Genomic DNA, 12,669 nt, shown 5'->3' on the forward strand with positions numbered 1-12,669 from the left:
TAGAGGCAGTGGGTTGCAGAGCCGGTCTTGCACCCAACCCTCTCGGCTCACAGCCTCACTCTCCACTCCCTTCCAGACCCAGCTCTTTCTTCTCTCTGGCCAAGCGTGGGCAAAGTGGTCCCGTTGCTGTGTTTCCCTTGGCTTAAAGGACAGAGGTTTTCAAATGGAACTTTACTGACAAGCCCAAAGGGAAATAAACACGGGAAACAGGAGGACTTACAAAACGCTGAGTTTATAAAATAGAGATTCTCTTTTTCTTTTCATCCCTCCCTTTTTTAAGGAGTGTGAAGATTTAATGAGATGAAGCATGTAAAATGCCTAGAATAGTGCCTGGAACAGAATGTATGCTGAATAAGTATCACTCTTTCCTTTCCTTCCTTCCTTCCTTCCTTCCTTCCTTCCTTCCTTCCTTCCTTCCTTCCTTCCTTCCTTCCTTCCTTCCTCCTTTACCAAGTTCCCAGAGCCATTACCACAGTCGGCCCTTGGTATCCGAGGATGTGGAACACTCATCCACCCAGTACTGGGGTGTAAGAGAAGTAGAAAAGAGAGTTATATCCTTAAGGAATTTATAATCAAGTTAGGGAGACAAGGAAGAAAATGCCTGGTAAATAGTAAAGCACAATGAGTGTAAGACGCTATTAATATATTAATATCAATTATTGCATTAGTTTCCTATTTCTGCTGTAACAAATTACCACAAACTTAGTGGCTTAAAACAACACAAGTCTATTCTGGAGGCCAGAAATCTAAAATGGGTTCTCAGCGCTGTAGGGTGGGACTGGCACCTGGGGCAAGGTGAATCGGAAATCGCTAATATTTGGTATTCTGTGGCCTGTATTGTATTGGCCTACAGTACATTGATAAAACAGTTTCAAGTAATGAAAATAAGCTTCATATTAGGAGACCCAACTGGACTCCAGTCCTTTATCTCGGCTGCGACGTGTCCATCCTACTGGCTTCCAGGCAGCAGGTGGGAATGTGGGGAGGGAGCAGGAGGGGTATCCAGGCACCAGGGTCAGAACCTGCCCACAGCCCTGGGCGGAGGGGACGGACGGCCCTGGGCAACCATATTTGACATCATGCGACGCCAGCCCGCTTTCCTGCCTCCTTTTCCCATGGTGGGGCAGCAGGCACTGGCCAAGAACAGGCAGGCCAGGGCCAGGTTGCCAGCATTATGCGATGGCCTTGGGGACAAATTTCTTCCAGGCAGAGCCACTCTGTGCCGGCTCCTCTCATTCCCCATGGATGCTTTCTCCAGAATCTGAAGCAGGACACGTGGAGAGCCTGGCAGTTGGCAGAGAAGTAGAGGGTGATCTAGAGCCCACGGGCTGTAGAGGCTGTGCGGGGTTAGGAGACGCCTGCCAGGAGTCGCCGAGGCTCTGGGGATGTGAGCAGCAGCCGTTTGAGGTGGACAGGTGAGAACAGGAAGAGAAGCTGAGTGCCCAGAGAGGGAGAGATGTGCCCCACAGCAGGGGAGGCCCCCAGGGGTGGGGGGGCAGGGGTCCTGGGGCCACCCTGGAACCTGGTCCAGATGTCTGGAAGTCCTTCCTATTCTGATTTTGGAGTCCCACAAGATTCCTGTTGTTCTTTTTTTTTTTTTTAAAGCTCTTTATTGGAGTATAATTGCTTTACACTGTTGTGCCAGTTTCTGCTGTACAACAAAGGGAATCAGCTCTATTTATACATATATCCCCATATCCTCTCCCTCCTGTGACTCCTTCCCACCTTCCCTATCCCACCCCCCTAAGTCCTCACCCATCATCGAGTTGAAGATTCCTGTCTTTCTTGTGGCCACTGAGCCCTTCTGCCCCCAGCATGAGTGAAGCCACCAGAAGCGATGGTTATCCTGGCAAAGAGCCCATGAGGGCAGTGAGGGTGGGCAGCCTGCCAAGCCTGCTTGGCCACCCGTGTCAAAGTAACGGTCGGGCCTGGTGAGGCTGTGGAAGAAAAACAGCTCGCGGGTAGGAGGCAATGCTACGGATGATCAACTCTGGTTATGCTTGAAAGAGAACGGGCTCTGCGGCTGGACAGTGCAGGGTTCAAGTCCAGCCCTGCTGTTTCCCAGCTCTGTGAACTTGGGTGGGTGATTTAAGCAACCAAACCACGGTTTGCTCATCTCTATAATGGGATAACAGCCCCTGCCTTGCTGGGTAGTTGTACCAATCACTTGAGAGAACAGTAACAAAATCCAGCCGTTCTTGGGCTCATACTCCCTTGGTAAGAGGGAAAGTACACACTCTCTGTTGTCATTCATTTTCCCTGTGTTCTTCCATTGTCAAAGCACTGTCTTTAAAAAGTTAAATAAACGACTTCATGCAAGTATAGAACCAACCTATGTCAAAGATTTATAAACACATTAGTGAGGGAATCAGAAAGAAAGTAAACTAGTTCAAAGAGTAAAACGGGTATTAACAGTCATTTCAAAAGGAATGCCATGGGGGCTGGGGGAGGAAGGAGGGATGAGTGGGTGGAGAACAGAGGGTGGGGGGGCAGTGAATCTCTCCTGCACGATGCTCGGCTGGTAGCAGAATGACAGTAGGTATTAGAACGCATAGAACTGTACAACAGAGAGAGAGAGGGCCCCTGGGTAAATTATGGACTTTGGTTAATAGTGTATCAATAATGGTTCAGCCATTGGAACAAAAGCATCACACTGATGCAAGTTGTTGATCACAGAGGAAACTGTATCCTGGGGGTGAGGGCAGGAGTGGCATATGGTAATTCTCTGTACTTTCTGCCCAATGTTTCTGTAAATGTAGAACTGCTCTAAAAAAATAAAGTCTAGTAGAAGAGAAAGTCTATTAATAATAATAATTTTTAAAAAAAGCGGACTTCCCTGGTCGTCCAGGGTTAGGACTCTGCACTTCCACAGCAGGGGGCATGGGTTGGATCCCTGGATGGGGAAAAAAGATTCCGCATGCCTCAAGGTGCGGCCAAAAAAATAATAAAAAATTTTTTTTAAATTTAAAAAAATAAAAAAAGAGGGGTGGAGGGTGTTGCAGATAGGGGTGCAGAATGTGCAAAGGTCTGGAAGTGAGAGGTGAGAGGCAACGGGTGACAGGGACGCCAAAGAGGGTCCGACACAGGGAACCATGTGATCAGTTTGTTCTTGAGACTGAGTGTTCTGTCTGCATCCCTTCCCGCCCCTCTTTAAGGCTCGTTCTTTCCGTATATTAAGAAAAGGGCTGGGGTGGGGTCATCCACTAGGTGGCTTCTTGTGTCAAGGGCCCCTCCCAGGCTCAGTCGTCCTCATCCTGGGCCCCTGCCCCTCTGCCACCAGCTCCTGCCTCATCTCCAGAACTACCTGAATGCTGCCACTTCCACCAGGCAGCCTCAGCAGAGGGGCCTTGTGAGGAAGACCCCCAAGTCCCTTCGTCTCCTCTTCACCCCAGCACCAGGCCCTGCATCTTCCACAGACTTTCCCACAGAGGGAATTACATCACAGGGCGCGAGGACACAGCTTTTAACTAGACCTAAAATATGTCCCCATCAGGGAATTCCCTGGTGGTCCAGTGGTTAGGACTCTGCACTCTCACTGCCAAGGGCTGGGGTTCAGTCCCTTGTGGGGGAACTAAGACTCCACAAACCTCGTGGCGCAGCCAAAAAGAAAAGTCCCCATCACCCAAAGATATCCCCAGAGGGTTCCCCAGGGACATACCCCAGACCCAAGCCTTGTCTCAAGGTTGACCCTTCCCTGGCAGTGGCCCCAGAGCCAATCTACCTCCCCTCCCCCTGCTTTTCAAACATTTAGCCACAACGGAAAAATGGGTCTTATTTTCCATCCTAGTCACCTTCACCCACCAGACCTGGCACCTACAGAAGGATCTGAGTTTCTCAGAGCATTCTCCCCCCCGGGTGGGGGGGCTTTAGGATGACTGCGCTGGTGGGTTTTCGCTCTCCCTGGATGGTGCCCACCAAGTCCCCCATGCAAGCCCTTGCGCAAATACACGTCCTCCAGACGCTTCTTCCTGCCTTTAAGTGCGTTAACTCGTGTTGGGCTGCACCCCGCAGGCCTGCAAGGCTTGTAGTCGCGCAGCCTTGAGACCAAAGAGCGCGGAGACAGCGACAGAGACATCAATGACTTATTGGACAGGGGGACTCTTACACAAAGGATCCCGAGCAACACCCCACTGTGTGCAGCAAACATGACAGCAGTCTTTGCTCCTCAGGGGAGGAGGAGGCTACCATATATGGGGGAATGGACGTCAGGTGGGCTCAGTTTCCAGGCCGTATAGTTAAGAGAATCGGATAGTCACGTGAGGAAGCAGGCCCTGGTCGAGCAGGGGATGGACAGAGAGCAACAGAAGAGCCACCTTAGATGGCCTGACCATACGGCTAATGCGGTTACACCCCCACCCCATCTCCCAGAGACTGATCCTCCGAGCCAGTCAACCTGAATCCATAGCCAGGAAGGGGGCATCTGTGACACAACGTCAACAGCCCAGATTCCTCTGCCCTTGACTGGGTGCTGACACAAGGCTGCCCAGCAGCCTCTGCTTCTTTCTCCAGCTCCCAGACCGAGGGCCCAGAGCCACGGCTGGAGAGAGCAGGATGGAGGCCCACGGCGGGGCTCACGCTGGAGGGCCCCTGCTGGATACACAGGCTCTGGCAGGAATGTGGAAACGAGAGCTTTTCCTCTATTTACGGTAGTGTTAATTTGCCCATGCCCCCCGCCCCCCCCCCCCATTTATATATGTAGACCATGTAAGGATGTGTGAGCCTCTACTTTGGGCAAACTAATTTTTTTTTAATTTTATATATTTTTTGGCTGCATTGGGTCTTCGTTGCTGTGTGCAGGCTTTCTCTAGTTGTGGTGAGCGGGGGCTATTCTTCACTGTGGTGTGCAGGCTTCTCATTGCGGTGGCTTCTATTGTTGGGGAGCCAGGCTCTAGGCATGAGGTCTTCAGTAGTTGCAGCATTTGGGCTCAGTAGTTGTGGTTTGTGGGCTTATTTGCTCCATGGGATGTGAGATCTTCCTAGACCAGGGCTCAAACCTGTGTCCCCTGCATTGGCAGGTGGATTCTTAACCACTGCACCACAAGGGAAGTCCTTGGGCAAACACTTGATGTAGGAGGAAGGACTGCTTATTCCTCATGTCACAATTATAAGGGGAAAGCTGATTGGAGGAGTGAGTTTGAACTAAGCTCAAAGCTCTCTCTGGCTGCCTTTTTGAGAATGAATTAGAAGGAGGCAGGTGTGGGGAGAGGAAGATCCTTCTCCCTCCTCCCTGCCCCACAGATCACTAGTGGAAAGGGCCCCTCTCCTGTTCGGTCTGGCACACCCAACCCCCATCCCTGGCCCGGGAATCTTCCAGCACCCAGAGGCACTTCAGAGCCGCTCTCTGTGCCCCAGCTGCCTTCTGCTCTTCCTTGGTCCAGGTCTCGTGGGGTCAGGTGTCACTGTCTGAACCACTCCTGACGGCAAAGGCTGGGAGAAGAAACCCAGCCCGCATTCCCACAGGGGAGCATGACTCACGGTCCGGATCTGACACATGTTAGAGCCTTCAAGGTGCTTTCTGGGCTCCGGCCTCAATGCAGAGATGTAGAGAGCTTGACAGAGCACAGTCTGCAACAGGAGAGGAGCTGAGCAAACTACAACGACAACTTTTCCTAAACCCTTCGGAGAACTGAGGTTGCAGGACGAGCAACTAACCTGAACTCTGGGGAGAGAGAGGACCTAAGCATTTGCTTCTCTGCGGGGCAGGTGCCTCTGGCCATATGTTTGCTGGTAGGAAAATGTAGCTAGAATTTTAACTACCTGCCGAAGGCTCAGAGTACGAAGCCACTGGGGCTGCAAACACAGAGGGATTCATGCCTTCCTGCAGGCTTTTCCTACAGGATCCCAGCAGACAGTCACTGGGAAGATGGGGAGAAGCCTGAGAAAACTTCTGCAAGGGGCCACGTGGGGAAGGAAGCACTGTGGAAACTCCTTTGAGACCCAGCTCCCCAGTCTCCCTAAAAAACAAAAACCTTCATTTGCAAGGGGAAGGGCAAAAAAATTGTAGCTGTAAGGCACTCAAAGACCCTTTGCAGCTGGGGGAGGGAATAGGAAAAAAAAAAAGCTTGAAACAACCCCCCCCATCCCTGAGGGAGAAGCAGGAATAGAGCTAGTCCTGGCTTTCCAGCTGGAGTGGGGGGGGGGGGGTAGGACCACCTGAGCATCGTACTCACGAGAGATCCACCCTTCCTGGCCTGCCAAGACTGAGGCTTAATGAGAAGATCAGAGAATGCAGCCCTACCTCCACCCCCATTACTTCCACCACCGTATTACAAGCACTGAGTAAAAAGAACCAATCAGTAGACACAGCTAGGAGAGCTGAGACAGGTTTTCCAGGGCAGTACAAAGGGAAATCAAAAATCCAAGCCAGGAGCAGACCCTAAGAACATCCCTCTGGCTAATTGGCCCACCCCCTACATGCAAGGTTTTGCAGAGGAATTTGAAGCCTTGGCCACGGAAGGTAATAAACTCCGCACCCCAGCCCTACTACTGACTGGATGAACACAGCCTGTACCCTAAAGGCACACTGAAGGGACAGCACGCTCATTTCCGAGCACTGAAACAGTTGCCCCAGGATCTACCTTCCTACACAACATATCCAGCTTTCAAATGATGAGGCACACAAAAAGGCAAAAGAGACCAATCTGAAGAGACCAACCATCCAATATGACACAGATGTTGGAACTATCGATATGAGGGAATTGGAAGGAACTGATTAATATATGAACAACTTTAATGGAGAATGGGAGATCAGGTAGGTTATTTTCACAGAGAGAGAAATGGTAATGAAGTAAGTGGAAATGCTGGAAATCAAAACTAGTAACAGGTGAAGAATGCTTCACCGTTAGGTTCAACACAGCTGAGAAAAAAACAGTGCAGTTGAAGACTGGTCAATAGAAATTACCCACACTGAAACACAGAAGAAAGAACAGAGCGTTCAAAACAGTCTAATATATGCATAATTGAAATCCTAGAAGGAGAGGACAGAGAGAGAATGGAGCAGAAGTATTTAAATGAATAAGGGCTGAGAATTTTCCAAAATTAATAACAAAAAAAATTGCAGATGTAAGAAGCTCAGAAAGCATGAAGCAGGACAAATAACAAAACCGAACCATATCTAGGCATATCTTATGTAAACTGCTAAAAAACAAAGAAAAATCTTAAAGGCAGATGGATAAAAAATGACAAATTACCTACATAGGAACAAAAGTAAAAATTACAGCAGGCAACCCAGCAGAAACCCATTCATGCAAGAAGACAGCAGGGTTTCATCTTTAAAGTACTGAAGGAAAAAATTGTCAACACTGAATTCAATACCTAGCAAAATAGTCTTTAAAAAATGAAGACCTGGGCTTCCTAGGTGGCACAGTGGTTGAGAATCTGCCTGCGAATGCAGGGGACACGGGTTCGATCCCTGCTCCAGGAAGATCCCACATGCCGCGGAGCAACTAAGCCCGTGTGCCACAACTACTGAGCCTGCACAATCCCACATGCCGCAGAGCAACTAAGCCTGTGCGCCACAACTACTGAGCCTGCGCTTTAGAGCCCGTGAGCCACAACTATTGAGCCCACGTGCTGCAACTACTGAAGCCCACGTGCCTAGAGCCCATGCTCCACAACAAGAGAAGCCATGGCAATGAGGAGGCCGCGCAGCACAACAAAGAGTAGCCCTCACTCACCACAACTAAAAAGAAAGCCCGCACACAGCAAAAAAAAAAAAAAAAAAAAAGACCCAACACAGCCAATAAAATTAATTAAAAAAAAAAATGAAGACCTTCTCAGACAAACAAAAAAATGAGGGATTTCTTTGCCAGTGGACTTACTCTATAGGAAATGATAAAAGAAGTTCTTCAGGCAGAAAAAATATGATATAGGCTAGAAACTTGGATCTACATAGAGAGATGAAGAACACTGGGAAAGAAATTGTGAAGGTAAACTAAGTATTTTTTCTTAATTTCGCTGAAAGATAGCTGAATTTTTAAAGCAAAAATAGCAATAATACATTGTATACTTATAGCATGTGTAAAGATAAAATATATGGCAACAATAACACAGGATGGGAGAGAGGAATTGTGAATATAATGTCTTAAGATCCTTACATGACTCATAGAGCAGTATATTATTTGAAGGTAGACTCAGATTGTTTAAAAATGTATATTGTGAGTCCTATGGCAACTACTGAAATGTTTTTAAAAGAGGTATAAATAATAACGCAATAGAAGAGTTATACGGAATTATTTTAAAAATGCTCAATTAAACCCACAGAAGGCAGAAAAGAATAGGAACAAATGGACCAAATAGAAAACAGCTACAAGATAGGTTTTAATCCACCCATATTCATAATTACTTTAAATGTGAGTAGTCCAAACATACCAGTTAAAAGACAGAGACTGTCCGATTGGATAAGAAAAGTAAGACCCAGCTCAATGTGGTCCACAAGAAACCCATTTTAAACATAAGGCAGTTTTCACAGGCTTGCTGAGTGTATTTTTTTCCATTGCCTGAAAAATCTATTTGCTTCGAAAATCCTTACTTCAGAGTTTGGGCAAAAGTGAAGTTCAGCTTTTCTCAGGCTTTGAGGAGCTCCATAATATTGGGGTCTGAGGTTTTTGCCTCACTCAAATGTTATCTTGTGTGTAATTTACTTAGAAATACTTTGGTATAAATGGTGAAATAATAGATGTGTGGAGGTTAACGTCAGTCCTTGCAGTGCTTAGTTAGCTTACGCAGGACCCTACTCAGGAATCCACACTCCCAGTGTAGACACATGTTCAAAATATCACCCTCAAAATCTGCACAACAGGGTTTATTCAGATGAGGTTCCTGCCCAAGACAACAACAAGTGTTCTTTCAAGTTAGCAAAAACTTGGGCGCTGATGCTGGGAATAGCTGTGTTCTAATACTCAGTCACCAGTCCAACCCCAAAACAGAGGTTTCTGGCTTGGCCTCATGAAGTTGGTAGTTTTCATTGTTATTGTTTTATGGGGGGAGGGTGGGAAGGGGAGGACAATAGTTTTTTTTTTACATGTCTCCTGGGTGCCAGGCCCATTATCAGGTGAGTAAGAACGTTCTCACGCTTGAAGTGGTGTGTGGTTTTTCTATAAAGTAACATGGACTAGACATTGAAGCCTCAATGAGCCTCAGGCTCTGGCATTTCCTGTCTGAGTGTTTGTCTTTCTGAAAGTCATCGGCTTTGGTTGGGTAAAGCAAACAGTGTCTTCATTATAGCAGCCGTATGACTCGGTGGTTAAGCATGTAAGTTCTGGACCCAATGGCCTGGGTTCAAGTCCGAAACTCTATTTATACAGCTGCGAGAGCTTGGCTAAATTACCCTCTCGGAACCTTGTTTTCCTAATTGTAAATGGGCATCATAAGAGTATTCAACCCTTTAGGTGGCTGAGAGGGTTAACGTGAGATAACCTGCATAGAGTCTATATCAATGCATTCCTGGCATAAACTCTGTTGGATGATAAGTGGGACCCGATTCTTTTCCATTATTTACTAGTTTTCAAAAAAGTGTATTAGTTCTCTAGAATCCTCCAAAGGTGACTGATGGGGAATGCCCTGGTGGTCCAGTGGTTAGGACTCCAAACTTTCACTGCCGAGGGTGCAGGTTCAGTCCCTGGTTGGGGAACTAACATCCTGCAAGCCGCTCAGGAAAAAAAAAAAGAAGTGACTGATGGCGTTTCTCTTTAAAAAAAAATTATTTGGAGTATTATTACAAACTCCTGGATTTCAACAGGTTTGACTTGTTTTAATCCATTATTCTTAATAATACACCAGTTGTCCCCTATTTGGCCACTGGGAATTCCCTCAAGTTGCCCCTGAGTATTTTGGATACAACCCTAGTAGATGTTGGTAAATTGTTTTCTGGGACAACAGGATGCTCCAGGTTTCTCTTGGGCATTTTCTCCTCCAGCCTTGGAGCTGGCCATTTCACCGGGAGCCCTGGGTCCTTTTGGTGGGAAATGGTATTTGGAGGCCACAGTCTGGGCTCCACCAGACTCCCTGCTGTGGTCAAACCCACGTTTGTGGGCCAGACCACGAGGCCAAACAACCAAAACATCGAAGTTTGGAACAGAGAAAGGTTTATTTCGGGGCCAAGCAAAGAGAACAGGCAGCTGATGCTCAAAAACTCAAATTCCCTAATGGCTTCTGGGGAAGACTTTTTAAAGGCAAAATTTGGGGTGAGGGCTGCAGGGCGTGTGACTTTCTTCTGATTGGTTGGTGGTGAGGTAACGGGGTGATGTCCCCAGAATCTCAGCCTTCTGGTTCCAACCAGTGTGGGGTCTACGTGCTTGGGGTCAGCATGTAGTCCCCACCTTCCCCCTGGGCGGGGGTCTTAGTTTCTGCAAAACAACTCAAATAGGTTCTAGATTGTTATCTACATCCCTTCAGGAGAGCTAAAAGCCCTGTGACTGTCCTGTTAACTGCCTGAGCCTGCTCTCTGGAACTTGGGGAAGGTCTAGGAGACTAAAGCATTTTTCTACAAACAAACAGGGGACGCGGAGGGTCTTTTGTAGCTGGAAGGGCCCCGCAGGGTCCTGCTCGGTTTCAAAGTCACTTGGGAATGTTCTCTGTATGGTTGTATCACCAACTGCGTACCCAGATAGGTTTGTTTTGTCTTTTGATTTTTAGGGAATGCTTTTAAAGATATTAGTTTTGTCTTATCATCACCTAAAGCATTTACAGGTGACAGGGTTGACGTTTACCTGAATGCTGTGCTCTTGAAAAAACAGTGACTTCTAAGAAATAGCCCTCAGCCTTTTATGTTACGGAAATAAAAAAAACTCACTGCAAAGAACCTTCCTTCCCACATGACTTGGATAAGACCCACGGATGCCCCCCTCGTTTGCCTAGGACAAGGTCAGACACAGACCCTTGACATTCCCATCCTTTGCCTCACAAGTGATTTGCTGAACTGTTGGTCCTCACTGGTCCATGGGAAGAAAATGCTTGTCAACCCAGCTTTGGTTACATGTCTCTCCTTCCTGCAGACCCTGAACTCTGGCCCACCCTCAGCCTGAGCCAGCACACAGCCCCTTGGAGAATACGCGGGCCTCTAAAGCATTCTCTTCTAGAAAGAACGAGGGTGGGGAAGTGGGCTGAGAGGAGGCTTGTTTACTCCCCTCCAAAACGAAAACCCCTGAGCCCTTGCAGATCTTAGGGTCAAAGCAGCCTCTCCTCTGTGATATTCTCCATCCCCCCCGTTGCAATAACCCCTTCTCTCCTCCTTTGCAAGAATCCTTTTGAATAAAAGTCTCCCCTCACTAAGTCCAGATTTGTTTTGTATTTGACCCCTGGCTTTCAAAGTCAAATCTGCAAGACGGGCGCCTTCAGAGAAGTCTGGCTTTTATGTCTGTTCCCTCACCCCGTTTCCCTGTTGACTACCTCTCCCTGTAGGGGTAATTCTTTTCTTTTTAGTTTTTGGTGTATCCTTTCATTTTTAAAAATATAAGGCCACATGCTGCATCGTCGCTCTCGGTTTTGAAGAACAAGGGCGACCGACCACACTCGCCTTCACCCATTTATGGGTACCAGCCTCACCCACGTGAATCCTTCTCCGTCTCAGCTTAACAAAGCAGTCCACGGGGAGACTGCGGGCTTCAACGAGATTTCAAGGAGGTGAAAGCACTTTGTAAATCAGCGGCCTTCCAGCGTGACCCCTGATTCACCTGGACTGCCCGTTACCAGGTCCCACCCAGAATTTCTGATTCCGTGGGCCTGGGGTGGGGGTGAGAATTTGCACAAGCTCCCAGGGAGGCGACTGCTGCTGGTCCGGGGACCAGACATGGAGAACCACTGGTACGCGCCCCCTCAGAGCAGGGCAGACATACTCAAGTATTCCTACGACGTCTATACCTCCGACCGCAGGGCCTGAAGGGGACGCCAGTGGGAATGCAGGCCCTGGCTCGGCCACAGGCCCTGGCCTGACGTTCCAGTTTGAAGTTCTCTCCTCAAAGCTAGCCCGTGGACCAGAAGCTTCTCCTGGGAGCTTGTTAGGAACGCAGACCCTGACCCAGGCCTAGTGAGTCAGGAGCTGTAGTTTACAGAGCACCCAGGGGCGGCTATGCTCCTTAAGTGTGAGAGGCACTGGCCTAAGTCTCCACGCCCTCTGGTTTATCTACGGAGGTGGAGGGCTGATGCCCCCCGGAAGGCAAGCTGGAGAGGGCGGGGCCTTCGTCGGACTTACAGCTGAGATGGGGGAGCACCTGCCCTCCAGCGAGGTGAACAGCCTCCTTCCTGTGGTTCCCCCCGTGACCCAGCTGGGCAGCGTTTGGCTTGAGCGACAGCCGGGCACGTGGTGCCAGGAGCCTTGACCTGCTGCAGCTTGAGTGCCCGTCCCCGAGGGCCTCTCTTTCCTTCCTCTTCACGGTCTCCAGGGCTGGCAGGTAGTTCCCGCCACCCCTATGGACCCCCCCCCCGAGGGATAGTGGCCTCAGTTTCCTTGGTGCCCTGGAGGTACCCACGTTGAGCCTCTCTGAAAACGAATTTGTCGAAGGCCATCTAGTCCCTCACTTACCAAGTCCACGGCTCGGTAGGAGGTGAGGGAGGGGCGCCGTCTGCCCCCCGCCTGCCCCGTCTGCTTGGGAAGCTTCTGGGCAGAGCGGTGGGAGGGGTGGGGTGGCCGGTGCATGGGGCTGGAGTTTCTCCCGCAACCCCCCTGTCCCA

This window comes from Hippopotamus amphibius, chromosome 5 (genome assembly GCF_030028045.1).
Source record: "Hippopotamus amphibius kiboko isolate mHipAmp2 chromosome 5, mHipAmp2.hap2, whole genome shotgun sequence".
NCBI classification, from domain to species: Eukaryota; Metazoa; Chordata; class Mammalia; order Artiodactyla; family Hippopotamidae; genus Hippopotamus; species Hippopotamus amphibius.